We start from the raw sequence: 16452 nt of genomic DNA on the forward strand, positions 1-16452 counted from the left end.
GGAATGAAGAGGCACTAAATGTAGTGGAGGAGATAACATATGAGCCAAGGAGCGTCTCAGACCACACGCCAGTTATAGCCTCCGTGAGAGTGGGGGGACAGTATGGTAGGGGGAGCTGGAAGATTAATCCCTTCTGGCTTGAACTTATAGGAGAAGAGGAGAAAATGATGGAGGGGTTGTCTGAATTTATTAGTATAAATCTAGGATCGGCTCCACTTGGGGTGGTCTGGGACGCCTTAAAGGCACATATCCGAGGTGCTCTAATCCAGAGAATAGCGTATGTCAAAAAACAGTCACATGCTGAGGAAATGGAAGCCAAAGAAAATGCAAGATTGTCAGAGGCGCACTTTGTAGCAATACCATCCCAAGTGAACCACGAGCGCTGGGCGAGGAGGCAAGAAGAGTACAGTAGGGTACTTCGGGAGAAGGCAGAAAAGATTAGGTCCTTTCAGAGACTGGGCTTTTTTGGAGAGGGAGAGAAAATCGGAAAGGCCCTGTCTCTGATAATTAAGGAAAATGGCCCCCCGAGTGCAGTGCCGGCAATTAAAGGGAGGGAAGGAGAAATAAGAAAAGACACTCAGGACATAGTAAACGAATTTAAAATATATTTTGAGAAGCTATATAGTTCTTCTAGGGTAAATGTAGAAGGGGAAATGCAGGGTTTCTTTGAGGGACTAGAGATAACTCCGGTATCAGAGGAAGATCGGGAAATGCTGGATGCCCCATTGACCCTTAAAGAATTGCAGTGGGCTGTTGGAGATATGGCGGCCCAAAAATCCCCGGGCCCGGACGGCCTGCCCATAGAACTATATAAAAAATACGGGGAGGTACTGTTACCCTTATTGCTGGAGGTATTTAATGGGGCCAGGGAGCAGGGGGCTCTACCCCCCTCAATGGCAGAAGCTATAGTAATACTTTTGTTAAAAGAGGGGAAGAACCCAATAGAGATGTCTTCATATAGGCCCATATCGCTTTTGTGCTCGGATGTGAAGATCCTTGCCAAAGTATTAGCTGCAAGGCTTAACAAAATAATCCCTAAACTAATACACCCGGATCAGTCTGGGTTTATCCCAAACAGATCCACAAGCACGAACATAAGGCGGGTATATCTTAATATGCAAATCCCCATAGAAAACAGCAGTAGGAGAGCAATTCTGTCGCTTGATGCGGCCAAGGCCTTCGATTCCCTGGAATGGCATTATCTATGGAAGATATTAGCGGAATATCAGCTTGGCCCTGGGTTTGTACGGTGGCTAAGGTTGCTGTATAGTGAGCCAAGGGCCAAGGTGAAAATCAACGGGCAATGCTCGGAGTGGTTTCAGCTGAGCAGGGGTACAAGACAGGGGTGTCCTCTGTCCCCCCTGCTCTTTGCATTGGCAATTGAGCCCCTGGCGGTGGCTCTAAGGATGGCACAGGGCATACAGGAATTCAAGAGAAGCAGAGGGGAGGATAAAGTGGCCTTGTATGCCGATGATATTTTATTATTTTTGGCGGATACGCAGGAGTCACTGGAAACAGCTATAAGGATAGTGAGGGAGTTCGGAATTTTTTCTGGGCTACTGATCAATTGGGAGAAGTCAGTGATTCTGCCTATCGATGCTCAGAGTGAGCCTCTCCCACACCAGGCATCCCAAGTCCAAGTGGTCAGGCAAATGAAATACCTAGGGATTAATATCACCAGAGACCCAGGCCAGTACATATCTGGAAATTTAGTTCCATTGATGAAAAAGTTGAAGCAGAAATGTCAAGTATGGAGACGCCTGCCCCTCTCGGTCGCCGGGCGCTGTAATCTGATTAAAATGGTCTGGCTACCTCAAATCTTATATGTTTTGCAAAACTCTCCTGTTTGGATTCCCAAGCACTGGTTCAAAAAAATGGACAGCATATTCAGAGAACTTATCTGGAAGGAAAGGGTGGCTAGGATCGGGTTGGAGACGTTACGGCGACCAGAGGGGAAGGGGGGCCTGGCGGTACCAGATCCGCGGGGCTACTTCCTGGCAGCCCAACTGCAACAACTTGGAGGCAGCAATAGGCTAGGAGAAGTAGGAGCAGGGGGCAGCGTCTTATTGAATGACACTAGACACGATACAGTGGCGGAGGGATTAGAGGCAGACTCATTTTGTACCAAATGTCCTACCACCCGGATGATGTGTAAAGTTTGGGCGCAAGCTAAAAGAACTCTGGGATATGCCGGTTTTGCGGAATTTTCGCCACTTTGGGACAACAATAGCCTCAAGGAGCTTAAAAAAATAGGGCGCGTAGAGGAATGGGACCGGTTGGGTATCCACTACCTTGCACAGGTATATAGGGCAGGGAAATTAAAGTCCTTTCGGGAACTGGTAGAGGAGTATGCGATCTCCAACAGGTCATTTTACAGATATCTGCAACTCAGGCATGCCCTGGAGGCACAATTTGGGAAGGAGGCACCAGTGTGGTGCGAAATGACCTCTTTGAGAAAGCTGATCGATGCGGGATCCACAAAGGGGCTGATCTCGGATATGTATGGCTGTTTGAAAGCAGTAGTCCAAGAAGGTCTGGTTGAAAATAAAAACAGGGCTAGATGGGAAAAGGATGTGGGAACAATGTCCGACGATCAATGGGATCAAGTTTTGGCGCTGGGTACCAGGGTCACCCTTTCTCCTTCACAAGTGATGTCTCATTTGTATCTGTTATATAGAGCATACTATACACCCCTGAAACTATTCAAGTGGGGCAAGAGACCTGATGCGAAATGTCAAAGATGTGCAGGGGGGCATGGGGACTTGATCCACATGTTCTGGCGCTGCCCCAAGTTGCACAGATATTGGGAAGGAATAGTGGGGAAAATAAATTTAGTGTTTGGGACATCGCTGAGGGTGGAGGCAGGAGAGTGCCTGCTGGGTCTGAAGGGGGAAGGAGGAATCTCAAAGGACATACAGACGGCAAGAGACAGATGCTTGTTCCAGGGAAAAAAGCTTATTGCGCAGCATTGGCAGAGGAGGGAGGCCCCGACACTGACAGAATGGGAAAACGCAGTAAGGGAAGTGATATGTAGGGAAAAATATATCTACAAGAAAAGGGGTAATTATAAGAAATTTAAGAAAATATGGAAAGCATGGTTGGATTGGAAGTGAGTTGTATAAGAGGTAAGAGAGGTTGACATAGGATGAGAGGAATGTAGAGTATGTGTGAGGATGTATGCCAGGTGAGGGGGGGTAACGGGGAGGGGAGGGTAAGGGAAAAAATAGGGGAAAATGAAGAAATTGTTCCTATATTTCCCTTTTTGTAAGATACAGTCTATGGATATGTCTATATCGGTATATACTGGATGCAGAGAAATCTAGGGGAATAACGGATGACTCCATTGAGCTGGCGATTTTAATGGCAGTCACTGTTTGTATATCTTTCTCTTTTTTTTCTTTGCCTTCTTTTTTCTTTTTGTCTTGATGTATTTGTTGTACATGATGTATCGGATAACTTTTTCAAATAAAGAGATATTAAAAAAAAAAATTTTTATCAAGTTTATTTTAATAAAATGCTTTTGGAGTAAAAATCTATCTAAAGATAGTTTTCTTTTTAGGATACATTAATAATTTAGTTTATTCAGCATGAAATGGAGCTTAGTTATGTAGCATGAGGCTGTATCTTCTGCAATATTTACATTTTTGGTAAACTCATTCAATGACTCCAAGCTCTGCTAGAGGAGAGAGAACATGCACTGGCAATGTTATTGTTTTAATTAAAGAAATTAATTTGGAGTAGTTCAACTATGTGCGATTAACCTATTAAACTAAAATTGGTTCGGATATGGCTGTTTTACTAACCTGACAGCTTATTATTCTAAATAGGAAACCTTCATTTTGTTTGCAAATATTAACCATTTCAGTACAGGGCACTTTCACCCCCTTCCTGCCCAGGCTAATTTTCAGCTTTCAGAGCTGTCACAATTTGAATGACAATTGCGCAGTCATGCAACACTGTACCCAAATTAATTTTTAATCATTTTCTTCACAAAAATAAAGCTTTTTATTTGGTGGTATTTATTCACTGCTGGGCTTTTTTTTTTTGTAAAAAAAAAAAAGAAAGAAGTTTTTCTTAGTTTCTGTCAGTAGATTTTGTAAATAAGTAATTTTTCTCCTTCACTGATGTGCGCTAAGGGGGCTGCACTGATGGGCAACGGATAGACTGCACTGATGAGGAGGTCCTAATATGCAGCACTGATGAGCACTGATAGGCAGCACTGGCTGACATCACTAATGGGCACTGATTGGTGACACTGCTGGGGCTTTACTGTAACCAGGGCACTAATGATCAGTGCCCTTATTACCTGCTCTGCGGGGAGATACCGCTGATCTGCACTCCTCACCACACACTCTGTCAGTGTGAGGCCAGAAGAGCCAATTAACGGCACTTCCACATTTACATGTGACCGGCTGTGATTGGACACAGCTGATCACACGGTTAAAGAGCCCTGTCATTGGCTCTTTACAGCGATGGGGGTCGCGCAGTGTCCTAGGAACACGACACGATCACCGGGTGCCCCCAGACATCCTCCCAGAACGAGAGCAACACTGCTCCTCCGTCATTTGACGGTGGTCAGGTAGCAAGCGATTAAAGATTCCACTACCAGCAAAAATTAGTCCTGTCATTTCAGATCCATCATGGCAGCACCTGTTAGCGGGCAACTACTCACCTGCTGCCGCCACGTTCCTCACCTTGTTGTGTCACTGCCACATCACCAGCTGTCCCAATAAAGTGCATGGAACGGTCGGTGAGTCAACAGCGGGTCAGAGGAGGAGCTGCTGCGGGACAGAGATGATAGTGAATTTTACATAAGACCAATAAAGAAAAGGATTTTTAATACAGAAATTTTGGCTCACTGAAAAGCATGTTCGTGTACAGTATAGTATGCACTCAATATTTGGTCAGGGCTTCTTTTGCATGACTTACTGCATCAATGCGGCGTGGCATGGAGGCGATCAGCCTGTGGCACTCCTGAGGTGTTATAGAAGCCAAAGTTGCTTTGATAGCTTGCCTTTAGCTTGTCTGCATTATTGGGTCTGGTGTTTCATCTTCCTCTTGACAATACCCCAGATTCTCTATGGGGTTTAGGTTAGACAAGTTTTCTAGCCAATCAAGCACAGTGATACCATGATCATTAAACCAAGTACATAAAGAAGGAATTTGGGACTTTAAATGAAACTAATGACATTGTGGAGGTGGATTGATAGAAAAACATATTTAAATAACATGCAAAGATGTAAAAAATACATATCAATACAAAACAAGTAAAAGGTATTATGTGTATAGACACATAGATGTGCATGTGGTCTAGACATCAAGGATACATAAGTATATATCAGCTTGGCAGCACATGGTAATGTAGAAAAATTAATAGATAGGTTCTGTAAATTCATAATATATATATATATATATATATATATATATATATATATATATATATATATATACACATACACACACATATACATATATACACACACACACACACACAAATATCATATAGGCAGCACATTGCAATAGCAGTAACATAGAATAGTATAAACATGATTAATGTAGATGATGAACTGGAGTGGTTTCTAATGCAGGCATGTATCTGTATCCTAAAATGACCTATGTCTTTTGTGTATGGACACTCATCAGGGCCTCGACTAAGGCGGTGAACACTTTTTGATTGGCTTGGCAGTGTTTCCCTGCCGGCCATGTGTGAGGTTTTAAAGCCCTGGTGTGGCTATGTAACATATCTGGGGCTTTAACGCTTGGGACATTAATACATTATGTCCAAGATATCATGCGGCACTTGTTGCATCACATTATTACTCTATCAGTGAGTTTAGGTTGTCCTTCAATCTGGGCTGCTTCAATGTCTCTTTCTTGCCCAGGAGCTGCGATACACTCTGCATGTCCTCCCTTTCTCCCCTTCCTACCGCCCTGGTTGGGACGTGGGGGGTTGGGCGGGTACCCACAGCGCATCGGCGATATGTCACCGTGCCTCATGTGGGACGTCCTCCAGGCGTCATGACATGGGGCACAAGTTTTTCCCCACTCAGCCGACACAGCTGGGGGCCTCGTTCGTGGGCGGTGTTCACCGCCTTAGTCGAGGCCCCTCCTTGCACATCACGTGTCAGCATGGTGCTGGTAGGAGTCGACATGCGTGCGGGGCGTATATATGGCGCCTTCCCGGACACAGTTTTCCTTGCCACGCATTCTAAGATTCCCCACGTCACAGAAGCACTTGCGCTTTGTTGTACACATGAAGGTAACTTCAGTTACCCCTCACACTTCTTGGCTAGCCAGCCACCTCTCTCTCCAACTTGTCTTGGTGATGTAGGACTGTCCCTGATGTCTCTGCACATCTCTTTCTATAATATTATTCTTGCTAACTGGGCCTTTTGGTATATCATCACGCGCACAGATTTTTCATTATTTTCACCATTTTAAACGGTTACCTTTTACCTTACTGGAGTTCCTTATTAATACTATGTAGAGCAGTGATACCCCATTCATTTATTATAGACTCTCCGACAGTTACCCCGTATCCATAATTTTGACTTACTGTGAAGACTGACTATTTGTGTTCTGGGGGCTGTGTGTGTGCGCTCTGCTGGCACATGGCTCCAAATTACCTCAGCTTTGGGACTGACTACCCTTCTGGCCCTGGCCCCACACTTACCATACTTTATCGCATTTAATCATATGTAAGTATTCAGGACTGGCACACTTGCCTTTCTCCTGTCATGTTTAGTGCCATATGAGATTAATTATATTTATTCTTTATAGATACTCCTGAACATCCTCCCCTGATGAGTGTCCATACACGAAACGCGTTGGTCAATTTAGGATGCAGATACATGCCTGCATTAGTAACCACTCCAGTTCATCATTTACATTAATCATGTTTATACTAAACTATACTTATATTGCAATGTGCCGCATATATATATATATATATATATATATTTACAGAATCTATTATTTTTTCTACATTACCATCTGCTGCCAAGCTGATATATACTTATGTATCCTTGATGTCCAGTAGGCATGCAGATGTATATGTCTATACACATGACCAATACCTTTTACTTGTTTTGTATTATTGATATGTATTTTTTACATCTTTGCATGTTATTAAGTATGTTTTTCTATCAATCCACCTCCACAATGTCATCAGTTTCATTTAAAGTCCCAAATTCCGATGGGGCGTGACCGGATGCGGGAGTGAGTGGAGGAGCGAGTGAACCTCCCCCAGCCCGATGCCTCCGTGTCTGCAGGAACCTACTCCAGCGCTCTGACCCGGCTGTAAGGGCTCTCTCCCCCTAAGGATCTTGGCCCCCAGCCAGCTGATCGGCTCCCCTGCCCCTGCCTGTTCCGGAGCGCGGCGCCGCAGCACTAACCTAAGCCGCTCGGGAGGAGCGGCACATCTGAACTCCTCGGAGTGGAGAGGAAGGGCGGTTGCCGGGACGACGGCTTCGGCTCCAGGGGAAGGAGACGGCGTGGACGGCGTGCGCTCCCAGAGAAAGGAGCTGTCAACTATTTTCAGAGAAAGAAGCGTCCCTGTGCTGCCCAGGTATCTCGCAGCGCCAAGGTACAAACTTTGGTAGCTACACTAGGGGGTACACTAGAAGTGGACTATCTCTCCCCCCTCCCCAGGGGTTAACCCATTGTGGTGGATGAAGGGGGAGTGAAGACACAGGTGAGCCCTGACAGCCCGATATATTATCATCAGCTAATGACCAGACCTGAGCTCAGACTGCCTTAAACAGCCTGTAATACTACCACACAGAGAGCAGTGTATATTTGGGGAAAGCTGTTACATAACGGTCGGTGGAGGACTATACCAATAAGGGATATTACTGGACCTGAGATAATATCGTGCGAAGAGAAGAGGAGTGAGGGAAAGGATAAGAGAGGGGGGGAGAAAATATTAACCCCACGAGTGGCTAAACCTTCCTACACATCCCCCGGCTCATACAATAAGCCATGACCAGGAAAAAAGGAGAGGAATTACAGCAACAGGACAACACTAGCTCCCAAATGACCCGCACTTCAAAAGAAAAGGCGAACCAGGTAACAGTCGCAGCAGCGGCTAAACTGGAAAAATTCGCTCATTCCTCCGCTTCACCACCACCTAAAAATACCCAGCAGCAGCAGGACAGGCCGCAAGCAGGGGGCTCAGGGGATAGAAAGAGCTTAGGAAAAGGATCAGCTGTAACGCACACAATGAAAGCGACGGCTAGTAAAGGGTCTGCGGGTGACTCCACGGGATTAGCAACCAGCAATGCTGCTGCGCAAAACGCATCAGTAGATGCTGAACCCACGCTGAAAGACGTTTTGCAGGCTGTCAACTCCTGCAGGACCTCTTTAAACGACCTGAGCGATCAGCTGACGGGATTAAAGGAAGAGATAATTAGGGTAAGCCAAGAACTACAAAGGACTATAACTAGAACATCTGAACTGGAGGAGAGAGTAAGCCAGGCTGAAGACGACTTAATCCCACTAAAGCAAGATCTTAAGCTACTAAAAACGCAGATGGGACTACATAAAGTGAAAATGGAGGAAATTGAAAATAGGTCCCGCAGGAACAACGTAAGAGTGGTAGGCCTATCGGAGCGGTGCGAGGGCCCCCACCCTGAGGAGTTCCTGGAGAATTGGCTTAGGGGTATATTTGGGACGGATACTTTTTCTCATCTTTTTGCCATCGAAAGAGCCCACAGAGTACCAACTAGGACCCCACTATCAGGGGGGTACCCCAGGCCAATAATAATGAAGCTTCTCAATTATAGAGACAAGGTAACATTGATGCGTAGGGCCAGAGAACTGGGAGATATTTTGTACAATGGAGCTAAGATATTATTTTTCCCTGACTATTCCCCAGACCTCCAGAAACGAAGGGCTGAATTTAAGGACATCAAGCGAAATTTACGGACTTACAACATAGAATATGCCCTGTTATATCCTGCACGGCTACGCATTACTGCTTTAGGATCCACCCATTTTTTCGATACAATAGCAGGGGCAACAAAATGGCTGGAAGACAATAAAACGGGCCTACAGAGCTAAGGGCCAAATAAGGCTATTTAAACCTGGACAGGAAAGGAGGAAAACGTTTTTCTTTTTTTTTTTTTTTTTTTTTTTTTTTTTTTTTTTTCTCTTCCTCCTTTTCCTCCTTTTTTTGTTTGTTTTCCTTATAATAAATTAGTAGACGACACGGGGGTGGGGGGTTGGGGGGAGTACGAGAGTGGAAGCACGGATGAAGGAGGTGATTCCACTAGTTGTATATTTTTTTTTTTTGTGGGCTTGGAAGTGGGTCGTGGGAGGGGGGGGGGGGGGGGACGAATGTGTTAGCAAACCACAATGTATTTTTTCAATGTATGTGTGGGAAGTCACTTCTTGTATGGTTGGGAGGGGGGAAAAAGGTCACATGTACAGCCCCTGGGGCTAGCCTAACTAGGCAGGGGGGGGGATCACGAATAAGGGTGGGAAGAGGGGGGTTGGATAAAGTCGAAGGGGGTTGGGATGGGGGGGCTATAGTGAGTCACAGAGATAGGCAATGGTGTAGAAGTAAGTCACACATAGGTATGAAGGGTTGGTTCACAAAAACAAACGTAATGTATATCAGCACAAGTAATTTGTATTTGCAGTCAGAAATGGCAGGGGGGGGGTCCCCGGATGTAGGGGCCCGCTGCCCTCCTCACTTCATTTTTTTCTATTTTTCTCTGTATTTTTTCTTGGCTAACACAACCACAGAGTTTATGATGAGCTTGGAACCCACAAATTCACAAATGATCTTTTCCTTTTTCTTTTTCTTTTTTCCAAGATGCCTTTTAAAATATTAAGGATTGGCTCCTGGAATATCAGGGGCATGGGTGATCCTGCTAAAAGAGCAGCAGTATTCTTGGCAATGGAAGCTCACGGCGTCGGTCTGGCTTGTTTGCAGGAAACCCACCTTACCAACGATACTAAATCACAGGTTCGGAACTACAAATTCCAAGAACAGTATCATTCAGTCTACACCTCATACTCAAGAGGGGTGAGCATATTGGTGGGGAGAGGTTTCTCGTTTTCCTGCAGGGACGCCAGAATAGACCCGCTGGGTCGTTATGTCTTCCTGAGCTGTGTGGTAGAAAATCAGCCCCTGGTGATAGCTAATATTTATATTCCCCCTCCGTTTAAAACAGAGGCTATTCTGGACTTGCTAGAGTTTGTGGAAAGTAAAGTAGATATACCGGTCATATTAGTGGGGGACTTCAACACAGTCTTAGATAACAAATTGGACCGTTTTCCGCCCATTAATCGGGCGGAAAGGCTATCAGAGGGCCGTTTAGGCCAACTTCTGGAGGAGGTGGGGTGGCAGGAACTATGGAGATCCCGCAACCCAAATATCCGACAGTATTCCTGTTATTCAGGGACACACTCCACTCTCTCGCGCATAGATATGGCGGTAGGCAATGGGGACGCTATGCAATTAATAGGGAACATAGAGTACAAGCCGAGAGGAATTTCGGATCATTCTCCTTTGATCTTGACTCTGAATCTAACTGTTAAGTCTAACCGCAAGAGGTGGACAATAAAACCATTGTGGCTGGACTTAATAAGCGGTCCAGCAGAAGTTACCTCTAAACTAAAAGAGTTCGTAACATTCAACTCTGGTTCAGCCCCCGCGGGAGTAGTGTGGGACACTTTAAAAGCGTTTCTTAGAGGACTATTACACCAGCAGGTGGTCATAGCCAAGAAAACGTCTAGGGAATGGGAGGAGAGGGCTAGCAGGGAAGCTATGGTAGCAGAAGCACACTATGTGGCGGACCCAACCCCGGAAAAGCAGGCGGAATGGCTCAGCAGACAACAAGAATATAGAGAAGTAATTAACAGAAGAGTAGAAAATAAAAGACTCTTCCAGAAGCAAAATTATTTTGGTGAAGGGGAAAGGGTGGGCCGGATGTTGGCCCGTATAACCAAGTCTAATAAATCTCCATCAGCTATTTTTTCAATTAAGACACCGTCCGGAGAAATCACTTCCGACCCCGCTAAGGTCCTGGAGACATTCTCGGCGTTCTACAGGGACCTGTACAGGTCGCGTAGGGGGCCGGACCGCCGCGAGATAGACAGGTTTATGGAAGGGGTAGAGTTGCCCGCGCTCTCGGACAGGGACAGGGGCGAGATGGACTCCCCCCTGACCCTAGAGGAGTTGCAAAAAGCTGTCGCGGAGTTGTCAGGCCAGAAATCTCCAGGCCCGGATGGCTTGCCATTGGAGATCTATAGAAAGTACGGGGAAGTACTACTTCCAGAGCTCCTAAAAGTTCTGGAGCAGTCGATTAAGGACGGGAGGTTACCCTTGTCGATGTCAGAGGCCGATATAGTGGTGATACCAAAGGAGGGGAAAGACCTATCGGAAGTCTCCTCATACAGGCCAATATCATTACTGTGCACGGATGCCAAGATTGTTGCAAGGGTACTGGCAACTAGATTAAACAAATGTATCACAAAACTTGTGCATTCGGACCAATCGGGGTTTATCCCCGGTCGGTCCACCAGTACCAATATCAGAAGGGCCTACTTAAATCTTCAGGTACCGGCAGAGAACGAGGGGTCTAGAGCCATATTGTCCTTAGATAACGCCAAGGCTTTTGATAGCCTGGAGTGGGAATACCTTTGGTGGGTCCTGGAGAGGTTTGGATTTGGCCCCGTATTTATCAATTGGTTAAAAACCTTATATAACCATCCAAAGGCAAGACTCAAGGTAAATAACGACTTCTCGGAAAGCTTCCCCCTTGAAAGAGGGACTAGGCAGGGCTGCCCCTTGTCACCTTTGCTGTTTGTTTTAGCTATGGAGCCACTGGCGGGAGCAGTAAGATTATCGGCCGAAATACAGGGTTACCATAGGAACAGCCAGGAAGAGAAAATAGCGCTTTTTGCGGACGATGTTTTATTCTTCCTTGGGGACACGAGCCCCTCATTGGAGAAAGTGGTTCATTTGGTGGAGGACTTTGGTAAGTTCTCAGGCCTGACCATCAACTGGGAGAAATCATCGCTTCTGCCGATTGATCCATTGGCCAACCCTATTCCATCGAGCCTACCTCAATTAAGAGTCACGGAGAAAATGAATTATCTTGGCGTTGTATTATCCAGGAACCCTGAAGAGTTCATTGAGGACAACCTGGTCCCTCTCTTACTGAAACTTAAAAAAAAGTGCGATATCTGGTGTAGACTCCCTCTTTCTACAGCGGGTCGGGCTGGTTTGATTAAAATGATATGGCTGCCCCAGTTGCTGTACCTGCTCCACAATTCACCAGTATGGATTGGGGAGAAATGGTTCCAAAGAATTCAATCCCTCTTTAGGGAATTAATTTGGAAAAAAGGGCAGGCCAGGATAGGCTTACAAAAATTACAGTGCCCCGATACGGAGGGGGGACTGGCGATCCCCCACCCGTATGCCTACTTTTTGGCTGCTCAGTTGCAGCAAATTGGCGGATGCGCCACTGATGGAGGGGGAGGCAAGAGTGTCCAAATTATTCTACAGGGAAGCCCTCATAGCTCATTAGTTGAAGCACTGGAGGCAGATTCGTTACAACGGGAGATCCCAACACTTAAAATGATTACTAAGGTCTGGCAGGCAGCTAAGCGAATAATGGGGTATAAGGGAAGTTCGGAATACTCACCAATTTGGAACAACAGGTTCCTGCAGGAACTATTATCAATGGATAGAAACAAGTTGTGGGAAAAGAGTGGGATAAGCCGACTGAAACAATTATACGAGGGGGACACTCTGAAACCCTTCGAGGATCTGAGGCATGAGTATGGGTTGCCAAATCGAGTATTCTTTAACTATCTACAGATCAGGCATGCCTTGAGTAAACAGTTCGGAAGACAACCCCTCATATGGTGCAAGATCCCACTACTACAAACAATAATAAAATCAGAGACCTCCAAGGGGTTAATTACAGTGATATATACCCAATTAATAAAGAAAATAAACACACAGGCAGGCTTTCCCCGGGGCAGGGACAGGTGGGCGGCTGACGTGGGGGAAATTACGGACACGCAGTGGAAAAGGATTCTGGAACTTGGACCAGAGGTGTCGGTTTCTCCCGCGCAAAAAGTCTCCCACCTGATGCTGCTACATAGATCCTACCATACACCGAAAAAGCTTTTTATATTTGGTCACAGAGCTAATGATGAATGCCCTAGATGTGGAAATACAGGCGATCTAATCCATATGTTCTGGAGGTGCCCAAAACTAGTCAGGTACTGGCCCGAGATTTTAAAGAAAATAAATACCACGTTCAAAACCAACTTAGAGTTAGATCCCAAAACCTGTGTGCTGGGATACGTCACCAACAGTCTGGGAGATAGAAGCACGGCGGTAGTTGCAGCAAGATGCCTGTTCCAGGCCAGGAAACTGATTGCACAGTCATGGCAATCAAGAACTCCTCCTACCCCGGAAGACTGGATTAGTACGGTCAACTCCACTGTGTGGAGCGAAAGAACATTCTACACTAGGTTAGGCAATCATAATAAGTTTGCGAAAATGTGGAACCCGTGGATCCAAGCAATGCCTTGTCCTTCAGCAGTGTTACCTAGTACTGAATCTACCTGTTCTCCCCATTAAAGGAGTGAGGCTGAGCGAGTAGTAGTCTATAGATTAGAGTCGAGAGACAACAATGTATCAAAGTAATATTGACCAAAGTTTGCGCCCGAGGAATATGGGGGTATAACATGGGGGGGTTAAAAGGGGGGTGGGGGGGTTAAAAGGGGGGTGGGGGGGAGGGGGGGGGGTGCACTAGCGAGAGAAGTATTAATGCACAAACACATATAACAGTAATACGAAGATATGTGGCCAATTGATCCTGAGAGGCAGGAAATAGGCTCTATACTTGTATCGCGGCATTTTTATAATCAATTATACACTAAAATGTACATGGTTACACAATACCTTTCAAAAAAAAAAAAAAAAAAAAACTATTTTTGAATGACCACAATGATGTGACTGGATTAGAGACATATATGAACACTACTCTGAAGGAAGTCTCTGGATATAGTTAACTGATGTGGAAAAAAAAAGAAAAAAAAAAAAAAAAAAAAAAAAAAAGTCCCAAATTCCTTCTTTATGTACTTGAACCACTGGTGGAGGCACACTACATATATGCTTCATTTAAAGTCCCAAATCCCCCCTTTATTCTATTAAACCAAGTATTGGTACTTTTGGCAGTGTGGGCAGGTGCCAAGTCCTGCTGGGAAATGAAATCAGCATCTCTATAAAGCTGGTCAGCAGAAGAAAGCATAAAGTGCTCTAGAGTTTCCTGGTAGAGGGCTGCACTGACTTTGGACTTGATAAAATGCAGTGGACATACACAAACAGATGACATGGCTCCCCAAATCATCACTGACTGTGGAAACTTCCCACTGGACCTCATGCAACTTGGATTCTATGGATTTCCACTTTTCCTCCAGACTCTGGGACCTTGATTTATAAATAAAATGCAAAATGTTCCACAGTCTGCTGAAGGCCGCTATCAAGGCAACCTGGGCTTCCATAACCCCTCAGCAGTGCCACAGGCTGATTGCCTCCAAGCCACGCCGCATTGACACAAAAAGGAGCCCCGGCCAAGTATTGAGTGCATACTATACTGTACATACTTTTCAGTAAGCCAACATTTCTGTATTAAAAATCCTATTTTTTTTTTTATTAGTCTTATGTAATATTCTAAATTTTCTGAGATACTGAATTTTGGGTTTTCACTAGCTGTAAGCCATAATCATCCAAACTAAAAGAACACATTTTTTTTTAAATGCTAGAAATAGATCACTGTGTGTAACGCATCTATATAAAATATGGGTTTCACTTTTTGAATTTTATTACTGAATTAAATGTTTGATGATATTCTAATTTTATGAGATGCACCTGTATTACCTACTCTCATACCTTCTGAAAGCCTCTCCTGCACATACTGCCCGCTGCGTACTGCCACACTGACTGTGGTCATAAATTCTTGCACTCCTGTACATACGACTTGCTAAAACACTACTTTATTATTGTCTAGAATTTCCCCAACCTTCCGAGCTCTGGAACAGGCACACCTTACTATTCTTTATAAACATACTGCAACCTCTGCAAACTCCCTCTGCCCAACCAATCCTGGCTAAGAAGAAGGGATCCGACTGATTCCTGATAACACGGCTCAGGACATAAACACACACTCAGCTGAAATGATCAGATTAAGAAAAAGATCTTTTCCCCACCATCCCACATCAGATAAATCATAAATGGATTTATCAGTCATCTGAAATTCCATAAGGCCCAGTTAAAACTGTACGTACCACTGTAACACGCTAGAACGTGTGTGCACATAGTCCTGATAAAAATTTTAAAAAAAATGTGTTTACATATCTGGGCTGTTTTGCAGTGCGATTTGGAATAGATGACCTGTCCAATTTTCCTTCAATTCTACAGTGTGGTGAGGTGCGTGAAATTGTACGATAGCGCGTTTTAACAATGTGCCTTGCAAAACTCCAAATAAATTGCGGCTAGATTTCCAATGCATAGGAGGTAAATAAGCCCTAACACAGAATGAAACAAGGATTGTTTAACACTTTGTAATTCAGAATCATTATTTTTTACCAGCTGATCGTTGTACAAACAAACCTTTCTTAGAACAGAGCTGTCAACAGGGTAGGCTTGACTATTACTATAAAAAAATAAAATAAAAAAATTACAAAACACACACACACAACACGCACACAGAAACAACAACCTAATGAAATTACACTGGAGTTACACAAATAGATTATTTTGTTTCTTATTCACTTCACCTACGCATTGTTTTCAATATTAAAATCCTATTTTGCTTTATATCTCCTCCTCCCCTGAATCAATTACGTCATCCGTCCTACAGAAATGGCATACACTCTAAACTCTTCTGCTATAGTGTTATTGCAGAATATGAAGGCACTGTCACACTCGCTGCTAACTTCCCGTTACGAAATATTAGCCTCCATATTAAACAAAAACGTCCATGAATGCCTACTGTAACTCCACCATATATATCGTACAGGCTCGCTACCGCGTGCTCTCTTTCTCCGCCATAAGCTCAGACACTTACATGTTTCCAGGGCCCCGCAGTGAAGTGGCACAGCTCTCAGGTTTACATTGCTATTTACAAGAGACGGCTGACTCCCTGTATTTTCATAAAAGGGGTGTGTCCGAAGCAAGGCTCGGCCCTGATAGGACGCTGCACTCACATGACATGGCCTCCTCCATACGTGAGGCCAATACAGTCTGTTTGCTGTTGGCTTCCTACAGTCTAGTTTTAACCAGTTTGACATGCGCAGCTTTCTGGATTCCTGAACGTGAAATCATGTACTTCTGGAAGTCAGAAGAATAAAAACATTGCCGATATAGTAGTGCGACAAATAAAGCAAGCAAAAATAACCATTTGTCCAATTGACTATTTTGTA

At 44.7% G+C, this 16452-nt stretch overlaps 1 protein-coding gene across 1 annotated transcript in view; it reads right to left on the minus strand.

Moving 5' to 3' along the window:
* Nucleotides 1-16222, minus strand: part of LOC141105330 (MAP kinase-interacting serine/threonine-protein kinase 2-like) — a 221628-nt gene extending 205406 nt beyond the window's left edge. The window contains 1 exon segment of the mRNA XM_073595198.1: nucleotides 16098-16222. The gene's annotated coding sequence lies outside the window, so the exon portion shown is untranslated.
* Nucleotides 16223-16452: the final 230 nt, after the last annotated feature.

Source organism: Aquarana catesbeiana, linkage group LG01 (genome assembly GCF_042186555.1).
Source record: "Aquarana catesbeiana isolate 2022-GZ linkage group LG01, ASM4218655v1, whole genome shotgun sequence".
Lineage (NCBI taxonomy): Eukaryota > Metazoa > Chordata > Amphibia > Anura > Ranidae > Aquarana > Aquarana catesbeiana.